This window comes from Sciurus carolinensis, chromosome 8 (genome assembly GCF_902686445.1).
Source record: "Sciurus carolinensis chromosome 8, mSciCar1.2, whole genome shotgun sequence".
Classification (NCBI taxonomy): Eukaryota; Metazoa; Chordata; class Mammalia; order Rodentia; family Sciuridae; genus Sciurus; species Sciurus carolinensis.
In genome coordinates this window covers 45,008,265-45,021,378 of record NC_062220.1, presented here as the reverse complement: position 1 = coordinate 45,021,378, position 13,114 = coordinate 45,008,265, and positions in this window count along the sequence as shown.

The window sequence follows — 13,114 nt, the reverse complement described above, 5'->3', positions numbered from 1 at the left end:
GCAGGTAGAACGTGGCTGAAGGAAGATCACTTGGGGCATGATTTGGCTATTATATATCTTGTCCCTGGCTGCTCATGCTCTTTTACTTCCTGGCTGCCGTAAGCTGAGATGTTTACCTCTGCCACACTCTTCTGCCATGATATTCTTTCTCACCTTTGGCTCAGAGCAATGGAGTTGACCAAAATAAGCTTTTCCTCAAGTTGTTCTTGTCAGGTATTTTAGTCATGGCAATGAAAAGTTGACTAACACAGAATAGAATGAATGGAAGGTTTTCCTTTCACTGTAGCAGATTTGACAAAGCTTTCTTGTGGTCCCTAAGAAAATGAATTTTTCCTTTCTCCGGCTCCCACTTCATACAGCTGATGTCCCAGCCTTATATGACTGGAAATTAAGTTGAGACAAAAATTTTCTATCAGACTTTAAACTCCTACTAGCCTCATCAAAACACATTAGTAATGTTAGGTCAGCAAACTAGAATATTGAAGTCTGGTCCCAGATATGTTTAGTATGTTACCAGATACAATCTTTTATTTTCAGGCTTTATCTGAATCCCTTTCTTGGGACCTAACAAAAGACCATAAAGAATTCTTTGTTAGTTTAATTAGGTTATTTTTTTATTATTATTATTGTATACAAATGGAATACATGTTGTTTCTCTATTTGTACATGGAGTCAAGGCATACCATTTGTGTAATCATGCGTTTACATAGGGCAATGATGTTTGATTCATTATTTTATTTCCCTTCCCCCCAACCCCTCCCACCCCTCTTTTCCCTCTATACAGTCCTTCTTTCCTTCATTCTTAAAACACTCCTTATCCCTAACCCTAAACCTAACCCTAAACCTAATGCTAACCCCTCCTACCCCCCATTATATGTCCTCATCTGCTTATCAGCGAGATCATTCGTCCTTTAGTTTTTTGAGATTGCCTTATCTCACTTAGCATGATATTCTCCAATTTCATCCATTTGCCTGCAAATGCCATAATTTTATCATTCTTCATGGAGGAGTAATATTCCATTGTATATATATGCCACAGTTTCTTTATCCATTCATCAACTGAAGGACATCTAGGTTGGTTCCACAATCTGGCTATGGTGAATTGAGCAGCAATGAACATTGATGTGGCTGTATCTCTGTAGTATGCTGATTTTAAGTCCTTTGGGTATAGCTGAGGAGTGGGATAGCTGGGTCAAATGGTGTTTCCATTCCAAGCTTTCTGAGGAATCTCCATACTGCTTTCCAGAGTGGCTGCACTAATTTGCAATCCCACCAGCAATGTATGAGTGTTCCTTTTTCACCACATCCTCGCCAACACCTATTGTTGCTTGTGTTCTTGATAATCGCCATTCTAATTGGGCGAAATCTTAGGGTAGTTTTGATTTGCATTTCTCTTATTACTAGGGATGTTGAACATTTTTTCATATATCTGTTGATTGCTTGTACATCTTCTTCTGTGAAGTGTCTGTTCATTTCCTCAGCCCATTTGTTGATTGGATTATTTATATTCTTGGTGTAGAGTTTTTTGAGTTCTTTATAGATTCTGGAAATTAGCGCTCTATCTGAAGTATGGTTGGCAAAGATATTCTCCCACTCTGTAGGCTCTCTCTCTTCACATTGCTGATAGTTTCCTTTGCTGAGAGAAAGCTTTTTAGTTTGAATCTATCCCAGTTCTTGATTCTTGCTTTTGTTTCTTGTACTATGGGAGTCCTGTTAAGGAAGTCTGATCCTAAGCCAACAAGGTGAAGATTTGGACCTACTTTTTCTTCTATAAGATGCAGGGTCTCTGGTCTGATTCCGAGGTCCTTGATCCATTTTGAGTTGAGTTTTGTGTAGGGTGAGAGATAGGGGTTTAATTTCATTCTGTTGCATGTGGTTTTCCAGTTTTCCCAGCACCATTTGTTGAAGAGGCTATCTTTTCTCCATTGCATATTTTTGGAACCTTTGTCTAGTATGAGAAAATTGTATTTATTTGGGTTTGTGTCCATGTCCTCTATTCTTTACCATTGATCTACCAGTCTATTTTGGTACCAATACCATGCCATTTTTGTTACTATTGCTTTGTAGTACAGTTGAAGATCTGGTATTGCAATACCCCCTGCTTCGCTCTTGCTACTGAGGAGTGCTTTAGCTATTCTAGGTTTTTTATTCTTCCAGATGAATTTCATAATTGCTTGCTCTATTTCTGTAAGGTACATCATTGGGATTTTAATTGGAATTGCATTGAATCTGTATAGCACTTTAGGTAGTATGGCCATTTTGACAATATTAATTCTTCCTATCCAAGAACATGGGAGATCTTTCCATCTTCTAAGGTTTTCTTGAATTTCTTTCTTTAGTGTTCTGTAGTTCTCATTGTAGAGGTCTTTCACCTCTTTTGTGAGATTGATTCCCAAGTATTTTATTTTTTTCAATGCTATTGTGAATGGGGTAGTTTTCCTAATTTCTCTTTCTGAAGATTCATCACTTATGTATAAAAATGCATTGGATTTATGAGCATTGATCTTGTAACCTGCTACTTTACTGAATTCACTTATGAGATCTAAAAGTTTTCTGGTGGAATTTCCAAGTTCCTCTAAATATATAATCATGTCATCAGCGAACAGGGATAGTTTGAGTTCTTCTTTTCCAATTCGTATCCCTTTAATTTCTTTGGTTTGTCTAATTGCTCTGACTAGAGTCTCAAGGACGATGTTGAATAGAAGTGGTGGAAGAGGGCATCCCTGTCTTGTTCCAGTTTTTAGGGGGAACTTAATTAGGTTATTAAGAATGAATTTAAAGTGGAGTAAATTAAATTCTATGAATGTATGATTATGTTAAAATGAACCCAACTATTATGTACAACTATAATGTACCAATAAAAGCCAAAAAAGAATATTAATGAAAAAAGAATTTTGAAATATCCTACAATCAATATTTCGTTAATTATCAAGTTAAAATTGTATCTTTTAAATTTGTGCATATATCCAAATTAGAGTAAATATTTCTCAGGTGAATAAGCACATTAAAAAAAAATTCATATTGCTTGTGTCAGTATCCCCACCTTCAACATTCCCACTTTATCACTTATATGTTCCCAAAGATTTTTATGCAAAATTAGTAAGTCCTAGTTTTAAGATCCACAGTCAGAGAACAAACCTACTTGAGAATATTATTTAAAATGAGAGTTTTTACATGAAATTATTATTGGTATGTAATTTTGGATAAAAGTGTCTTTTTGACATAAAAGTTGAGCAGACTCACATGACAGTAGTTGGGCATTTAGTTACCCATTGAGAAAAGTAAGTGGTAATTTATTTTTAATTGCTAAATTTATTTAAACTTTAGTAAAGATTTTGAAATTAATTTTGTTTCCTTAGCAAAAGAGGTATTTATGTAGTATTGAAAATATAAGCTTTTGCATGTGTTCGTGATGTCTCTGATAGAAAAGGAGGGCAAAGCCATTTTTAGATTAATATCCTAAGGAGAATGGAAATGCTTCTGTTGGTACCAAGGGCCATGAGAGATTTTTAAGTGAAGAGGAATGATCAGATTGACTTTCTCAAAAGCTAATCCTGATAACTGTGAGGCAAATCAACTGTGGTGAGGAGTCAGGTGGCAAGAGGTCAGTTAGGAAGCAGAGGAAAATGTCACCTGCACTGCCATGCAGAGGCACCTCTCTGGTGACTTGGAAACCAACAAATTCAAGGGTGAGGGAGAAGAAAAATCCAGAATGTTCTGGACTTAAGAAATGGACTGAAAGAGACACCATGATAATAAATAAGGAATATCAGAGGAGGAGGTATTGATATAGGGACATTTGGCTGGTAGGGAAGGGGATTGGAGTAAGGGGAAAGCAATATGAGTGTTATTTAACATCCACTAAGGCACAAATGCTAAGCTACATACATTAGGTAGTTGAATGTCCCCATCTGAAACTAAGGTGATCTGAGAGGCTTAGAGAAGAATAAAGTACAGTAGTTATAACAATGGCTTTAGAGTCAAATAGACAATGGGTTCATTCAAAGTTCGCTTTTTACTAACTTGTGGGATTGGGCGAGATTTGGAGACTTACTGAGCATAAACTTCCTTATTTGAAAATGAAGACAGTAATACTCAGAAGAGCAGTAAGGATTGAGTGAGACAAGGCAGATACAAAGGTAGCAAAGTGTCTTGCATGCAGTAGGCATCTGCGTGTCGATGCAGATGTCATCATCTTCCCATAAGTTATTGAGCCATGAATAGCATAGAAATTGCAGCCACAGGACTGGAGATTGATAACCCTGAAGTACACAGAGAGGAACCAAGACAGGGCCGAGGGATTGCCAAGACCTAAGGGGCAGGCAGAGCAGGAGCAGGCAAAACAGACTGAGAAGGCTCAGGAAAAGGAGACTCAGGATAGGGTGATGGCCTGGAAACCAACTGAAAGAGTTTCAAGAAGTAAAAGTGTGGGTCAGAAATCATCCCATTAAGCAGAGATAATGGAGAAAATTAACCATTAGCTCTGCCAGTGAGGATCTCTTTGTTCCACTGAATAGTAGTTTGAAGAAAGATGGGTAGAGGCAGGACTTGGAGATAACATTTAGCTTTCCTGGAAGTCTGAAAGCTTAATTATTAAAAATAGATATAATTCTGAGAGAGAGAGAGAGAGAGAGAGAGAGAGAGAGAGAGGGGGAATGTAATCTAGCTAACAAAAAAAAAAAAACCAGGAAGAGATGAATTAGCATTAACAGATCTGAAGTAGCTCTCTCTAGGAGCTTTCCCTTCAGTGTGTGATCATGCTATTATTTCTCCCACTGTTACAACAACAACATACACACACACCTTCTTGACTTTATAACTCTACTCTTCCTTCATCTATTTTTCTATGTCTTCTTTACCTTCACAGCAAAATTCCTTTAATTCCAAATTCTAAATTCCTCAGTATGTAAAATCCAATGGCCAATCTCAGTCCTCACCTTAGTAAGTTTTTCAGTAACATTCTACACAATTAACTACCCTCTCTTCCCTTTAAATGCTTGATTCATTTGGATTTCAGGAAATACACTATCTTGATTTCCCTGTTTTTTCTTTTGTTTGTTTTTTTTGTTTTTTATTTTTTCAGCAGTCATTCTCTTTTGCTTATTCCTGAATGACATCTTGGTCTCCTAATACTGGAGAAATCTTCAGCTTGGTTCCTTGAATCCCTTCTACTTTTTTAATCTGTTATCTGAGTGGTGAACAACATTGTCAACAATCAAATCCAGTCTCATGACTTTAAAATAATATTACATGCTGATGACTCCAATTTATATTTTAATCCCAGACTTTCCAGAAATTCTATACTACTACATCCATCTTCAACTCAGCATTTCCATTTGAAATCCTTTTTTTTTTCAAAACTATAAAGTATTGAAATACATAATAATGTTTCCTGAGTATGTGGGGGCCTTTTCTAACATCAAAGAATTAAACTTGCATGAGGGTAGTTATAATTAGTATCCATTGACAGAAAAACTTATCATGAAGTAACCTACTATGACTTTGGTCACACTTTAAGGCTGTGTTTCATTTACTATACATTTTATTCACTGTACATTACATACATGTGAATCATTTTTATAGATGGCAACTACGTTTCTATCAGTCTATAGATGAGCCAACAATGTTTAGGACTCACCAACTCCCTCTTACATAATTCCTAAATTCTCTTCAATATAGTCCCCAACAGTTGAGGAAGCACACAACTAGAAACATATGTGTATGTGTGTGTGTGTGTAAAATATCTACATATGCAAATATACATATTTTGCATATGTACATATTTAACACATATATAGTTTTCTTACACACACACATCCCAAAACCTTTGTGTGTTCAAAGTCGAGTTTACTCTGTAAACTGTATATAAATTGACAGCCTAGAAAACTTGATTCCTTGTTTTCATTTATACACATAACTTGCAGAGATTCTATTTACAAGTATTGAAATTCAGAATGGGGAAAACAAAAATCCTCCTGGTTAGTCCTTCAGGTTTGTCTTGTGGTTTTTCTTACATCTGTTCACATGCTAACTGCTGTTCAAAAGGTAAAACTCAAGAATGTCCAATATGCCATTAAATTGCCATGATCTTTTTGCTTTGTGATAGTTTAACCAGATATTCAACATTTCCCTGCCTCATTTTCCTTTGTGCAAAACAATAAAATAACTATTTGCATAGTCCCCAAAAGACAAATCTTGGAAAAATTAAGATGACCCTTGCAGCAAGATATAGGATGAACTTATAGTATGGAGACATTAAAAGGGAGGAGACCAGTTAGAAGGTGGTAGTGGAAATGGAGGTAGCAGTGGAAATGATATCTCTGGGGTAAATTCTTTAGGATTTGAAGCCAATAAAGAGGGTAAGGGAGCAGGAGGGTTTTAGGATGACTCCCAAATGTCTTACTTTTGCATGGATGGTGATATATTAATGATATGAGAAACATAAGGGGAGATCTAGAGAAAGGTGAGGTCGGTTTGTTCACATTAATGTCAAAGTTCCTGAGACACATCCTGGTATTGTTCCTGTAGAAAGCTGAGCATAAGTTTCAAGCTCTCATTACCTGTTGTGCGTCAATAGCATACGTCAAAACTAGCTACAAAGATTTTTTTTCAATAAGAATCAGGAGAGACAAAGCAAGTCTTTAAATTTTTTTTTTTACCAATTGTCTCTAAAGTGTCCCCACAGGTATGAGGCCCCAGCCTCATGTTCAAGATAACAATCTGGGTTGGTGATGTTTGGTAACATATAGTAAGTTTAAAACAACAGTTTTGCAGTCAGATCAGATCAAATCCTAGCTCTTCTAAGCTGGGAATTGAGCAAATTACACAACTTTTTTGAGTTTCATGCCAAATGGGGATGGTAATAATAACTTTTTAAGATTATTGTAAGAATTAAATGAGATAAAACATACAAAGAAATAAACATAGTTCCTGGCATATAATAATTGCTAAAAAAGTGACAGATTTTGATAGTCATTAACATAATTTGAGAGTGGAAACAATCATCCTGAAAGAGCAAGAAGGGTAGGAATTATAGAACAGGCCTTAGAAATGCCAGTATTATAGGAGTAAAGAGAAAATGATTAAGCAAATACATCTTGAAAGTGTAGGAAAAAATTGTGAAAAAAATTCATAAGGAATTGTAAACCAGAAATAATGGAGGGAAGTGTTTTAATAGTCATAGAGTAGGACTATCACATCAATATAAGAAGTAAAGGAATTCTATCACTGAACTGAACAACAAATTTGGATAAAACTGTTCTATCTCTAGCTTGTACTCTTAAGGGTGACATCTAAGTTTGATCTATAAACAGTCCTGTGACCAGTCATTGGTTTCAATTTCTGACTGATGGATGTCTTGCCTAAGGGCTATAATATCCTACTTCCAAACTATTGTTGCATTTGTCTTGAATGAACCCTTCCTGGAAAGTAGCGATCAGAATACCCAAAGGAACAGAGAGCTTGGACTTTATTAAGATATAGAAAAGGTTGAATCTGTGGTTTCATTTGTATCCTGTATAAATTCAGAGAAGATGCATTTGCCCAGTCCATCACTAAATGCATTTGACTTCAGGAAAAAGTGTCTCTGGAAGCAGTGGGAAAAATACAGAAATGGGGAGAGCTGAGCAGCAGATGACCAATGAAGAGGCAGAAGATGATGAGGCAGTCGTGAGGATCCCTGGACATTTCCAGGGGAAGCTCAGCAGGATGTGGTGCCAATTGGACCAGAGGGCAAGGGAAGGAGGAAGCCTCAGATAATCCCCCATGTGCCTGTGAGCAATTTATAGCTGCTCAGCTCCAAATTCACCCAAAGTCTGCTCTGTGAGATTGGACCTGGACTTTTAAAATGTTTCCTCTGCCAGCTGGCACAATGTTAAGCTTTGTCAGTAGAGGGCACAGGAGGAAAGGGTTTCACTTCCTAGTTCTGGTGTGCTCATGCATGCATATTTTTCCAGCACCTGCTCCTGTAACACTGGAAGCTCTGCCAGTTCCTGGCAGCTCTTAGTCACCCCTCAGGAGACCCCCTCAGATGTTTTTTAGTGGAATGCCTGCTCCAGTGAACAGCTTTCCTTGGCACCCTAGAAGACTGATTTCTGGTAAGTTCTGCAGGCATAGCAACTTCTCTGCCATCCTCTCCAACAAGGCCTGGATCCCAGTCTTGGAGGGGTGGGGTGGTTCTTTATTGTCTCTCAGCCATGGGGTTGGTGGCTCCTTCTTTCGTCTGCCATTCCCAAATTCTCTAGACTTCACTTCCTTCTAGCCTATTTCTTTTTTACTTTTACCCTCTATTATAGCAATTTTTTTAAAATTAAACTTTCTGGTTACTGGGACCTTTCTCTCCTGACTGGGTCTAGACTAATAATTCATAAGAATGATGATATTATAAAGCTGTTCCCCTACCCTTTACGCTGCAGTCATTTCCCCCACCTCCCAACTTACAACCTAGCTTGTCAGTCTGTGAACATCCTAGCTAGCTATTGGTTCATCAGTCAGCTTGCAAATATCCTTCTCCGTTATTGGTCCCCGGTTAACCTGAGGAATTCCACTGCTTAAGAATATCTCCCCTGGGGCTGGGGAGATAGCTCAGCTGGTAGAGTGCTATCTCCCCTGCCATTCTCTCTCCTCCTTGCTTTTTTACTCTCTCCTCCATTTCTCTCTCTCTCTCTCTCTCTCTCTCTCTCTCTCTCTCTCTCTCTCTTTTTTCCCTCTCATTTCCTCTCTTACCCTGCAGGGAGACACTCTGCCTGTTTGCTTAATAAACTCCCTTATGTGAGTTCCCGTGTCCGGAGTGGTTTCTGGCTTCTTACATTGGTGCCGTGACTCAGATGGGCTCTTCCACTGTCTCTTAAGCAGGTGGAACCCCATCTGATGCCCCAGTGCCCCCCGGACACAGCCTCACCTTCCATTCGCCCAGACACTCTGCTCTGCATCCATCACCAGACTTCAGATTGGTGAGTTCCCTAGGTAGGTTCCCCTAGGCCAACTTAAACACTCCTCTGCTGACCTGAGAAGCAACCATTGAGTGTCTGGGGCCCTCGAGGTGGCTGAGGGGTGGGGGTACCCCCAGCCACGACTTTTACAGTTACGGCTGGCCCCCTTTGTTGGTCTTATCTGCCGTGTGGGTTCCTGATCTTACGGTGGAGATTCTCTCTCAGGGTTGAAGCCCCTCTTCATGCTCACTCTCAATCTCAAAAACCTTGATGTCAGGTCCTCAACTCTCTTGACTTTTGCCCGGCACACAGACTGATGCTTGGGTGATGACCCCTTCTCTGTGCTGCCTTCTCATCTCCAGCTGACTACTCTGACCTTGGGACACCCTGGACACTAACTCAGCTGTATCAGTCTCCCCCATGGGATCTGGGTTCTCCATTCCAGCAGATTCACCCCTGGGGTGTCTGCTAGACAACCTTAAACCCCTTTACCTGACCCCTGGCCTAGATAATCAATCCAAAATGGCCACATAATGGCACACAGCTTCTGTGAGCAAGAGGTCAGATGGAAAGGGAGTCCTTATCTTCAAGTCTTTTCTTTCTTGTTCTTCTTTGCTCTCCCTGCAAACTTGAATGCCTCCTTTTGGCTTCTTCTCCCCCTCTTAATCCCTCCTCCTCCTCCGACTTCGACTCAGCTAACAAACCACCCTGATACTGGTCTGCTGCAGCAGAGGCCCCTCCAGCCACTGCTTCTCCATCTCCTTTGCCCTGTTCTGTTTCTGCTTTGGTTCTCCTGCCCAGCCCACCCAGTCCTCCTGCCACGAGGTTCCGCGCACATATTCTAGTCCCCCTATGGGAGATGGCCGGTGTGGAGGGAGTAACCAGCCCAACAGTCAGTGGCATGTCGCAGTAAGGAGTATGATATAGCAGCCCCATTCCTCAAAAGTAGTGGGAGATAATGTTTCACAATTTTCTGCATCCAAATGCCCTAGGCATCAAGTTTCTGCTAGAACCTGTTATCTCAGTTTCTTTCAGATCTCACTCAAGCTTACACTGAAATGTAAATGGAGGAGGCCAGAAGGTGCAGTGGGAGACCAGTCTCAAACCCAAGGGGGAAAAAAAAAGTGTCCATTTAAAATTTCTCCTGGGCTGCAATACAGAACACTCTCTCTCTCCCTCTCACCTCTTCTCTCTGCCTTTCTCTTTCTCACTCCCTCATGCTATAATTAATGGCCATTATCATTTTTCTTCTAGGACTCTTGTTTTTCTTAAATGCTATATTTTGTGAGCTTACAATTTTGATCCTACATACCTAGGTTAATGACTTTTGGTCAGTTCTTTTTATCCAACTCTAGAGTTATTTTTGAACATCTGTTACACTGCAATGGAGATAAACATTACAAGGTCTTTGCTTTTGTGTTATGTGTTGTCTGTCTGTGTGCAACTAAATATGTGCACATAAAATTAAAATTTTAAAAAATGGATCCAAATACTTTTAATTCACATGATTTAAAAAGGTTCAATTTAAATTGGGTAAACTAATAAAAGTAAAATGTCTTTAAAATTAACTCACAAGTCTCTAGGTGGTTGATGTTTATAAAATGTCTAACATCGATTGTTCTAGGACTTTTCTTCAACAGGAAAGAGATGGCAAATACTGCTGGTACATTTGTCTGACATCTTGGTTTTTTTTTTTTTTACAATAAGATGAGTGAATTAGAGTTGACATGTATGGGATTACTCAAATGTTAGAGACATCTGATTAATTTACAAAGTTAAAATGCTAATTATTAAATAGCATTGAATACTCTCAATTCCTTAAATTCCATGGAGTAACATACTTAAACATTATTGGTGTTTTCATAGGTTGGTAAAATTTATTCTTAATATTATGTCTGTTAAGTTCTATTCTTTAGAACAACTAGTCTTAAAAATTGACGTTTATACAATTATGGATAAACAACAGCTGTTAAAGTATTGTACTACATTACAGAGTCTAAATTTTTCTTTAAAAACTAAATTTGGTAATAATTGTGGAATGTTCATTCTTTGTATATTAATGTGTTCATATTTTCCAGGTATACAAGCCTTTAAAGCAGAAAATTTATCAAGCTGCTATTCTCCAAATTAAACTTGTCTGTAATGGTAATTTTAAACTTATAAGAAGAGTACAAACAAATGGTGCTGAATAGTTTATTTAAGCCACAGTTTCATTGTCCTAGTCAAAGTAGAATTAAGAAGTGATTAATTTTAAGTTCATTTTTTAAAAATTAGGAAATGTTATTGGGGATTTATTTCTATCATTTAATGTTCTACTATAGGACCTATCATCAATAGGGTATATGTAAAATTTGTTACGTTTTACACTGAGATAAAAAAATGAGAGCCTGATTTGTTTAAAGGTTAATACCATGAAACATGAAAGCATTTTGCCACACAAAAGGAAAGTTAAAAGCTCTCTCAGCCTTTCTTTAGTTCATGTTTTAAATATAATGTTAAATTGTGTTAACTAATGTTCACATAGACTCAGGAATCAATATATGTAAACTTCTTAAAATGATATTTAAGAAGTAAGCAAAGATCAACATCAGAATTAAAACACTTCACTTAAGATTTGTAAAGAGCCGTGCCTTACCTGAGATAAGGCTCTGCCTCCCCTCCCACCTTACTGCATGTTAGAGTGGCTCCAAAATAAGTCAGTCTCCAGCTTCTTTAAAGTTATATTCAAAAGAGTGGTTCTTGTTGTAAAACTACTGTGATCTCAAATGGGAAAAATTCAAGATAGCTACTATACAAGCTGAATATGCTTTTACTCTTGCCAATTTCATTTTGTAAAACTGTTACCTGTTTTACAGAGGTACTGCTTCAAGAACACAGAACCTAGGTAACTTGTGATAATAAGCCATCACCTACAGAACAGATAGTATATAATGGTAACCTCCAGTACTTATACAAACTCCAGTTAAATAAAAGGGTAAATAACTATAAAGTTATAGACATTGAAATTAAAGCCCAGTACTCTTACTTTATGACCAGTGAGACTGACTTGCTGGATGGTTAAGATCAAACTTAGAGATTGAAATTAAATACAGAGGCCAACAAAAACCAGTATCTTGTCCTCAAAGTCAGCCTGAACCCAGGGAACAAAAGGACTTCTCTAAGGAGCTTTGCAACTCTGGGTCACATGACCTCCCAATCAGGGAGGTTGATGAGACCACTAAAGGATAAAAAGTCAATTAGTGCACCTGCTGCAGAGGAGGGTCATTGGAAAAAGGAGACATCCCTGATGCTTCCAAGGGAAGCCACCTCATCGAGGAGACCCTGCCTAACGAATGGTGCTAAGGAGCTAAGAAGGTGCTCTCACGTTCCCCATGAATGACCCCTGTGGGAAATCAGCTGGCTCTTTAACAAGACAGGAATAGGTCAATTTGACCAGCTTGATCTTAGACACCTAGGAAAACAGTTAAAACCAAAATATAGCTATTCTTTGGCATTTAAAAGAAATAATAGTTAAAATATACACTTGTGCTAGCCCACTGGAAAAAAGAATGGAAGCTACAAAAGAGAGATTCTTAGGCAAATGTGCCTGATAACTATCAAGAGAAACTGCCAGAGTCAGAAGTTTTTAGTCAGTTTAAGGTCTACAGACACAGGTAGGCTTAATCTATGTTTGCTAGTAACAGAAATATACAGATCTCTACTAAACACAGGTTATACCAATAAAGTAGTTTAACTATATTTTCTGGGGACATCAATGACATTAAGAGTTAAATGTTGTGTTTACATTCATGATAACCTGGACAATGTTAAAGTTCCCAAATGAAGGCCTTGTCCTCTCCAACCTTTGTTAGGTCTTGTTATGGGAACAATTTCTCAGCTCTTCCACCTTCTGATGAGGGATTATTGACTCCTGTCATCTTCATGATATTCATTAATATATTCCAGATTCTGCAACATTTATCTTGTACTAACCTCATTTTAGTACTCATGTCTTTTTGTCCTTCTTTCATAGAAGCACCCACCCCCAATATGCCTTTACAAACTGCTCTTCCCCAACCAGACTGCTACCATGGACCCCTCTATTGACCTGATTTCTAAAAGGGAATGCCAAACTACTTCCCCCATGCTGCCCCCTTCCAGCTCTAAGAAGCCAGAGTGGTTGCTGCCCCACTTTCCCTACAGCA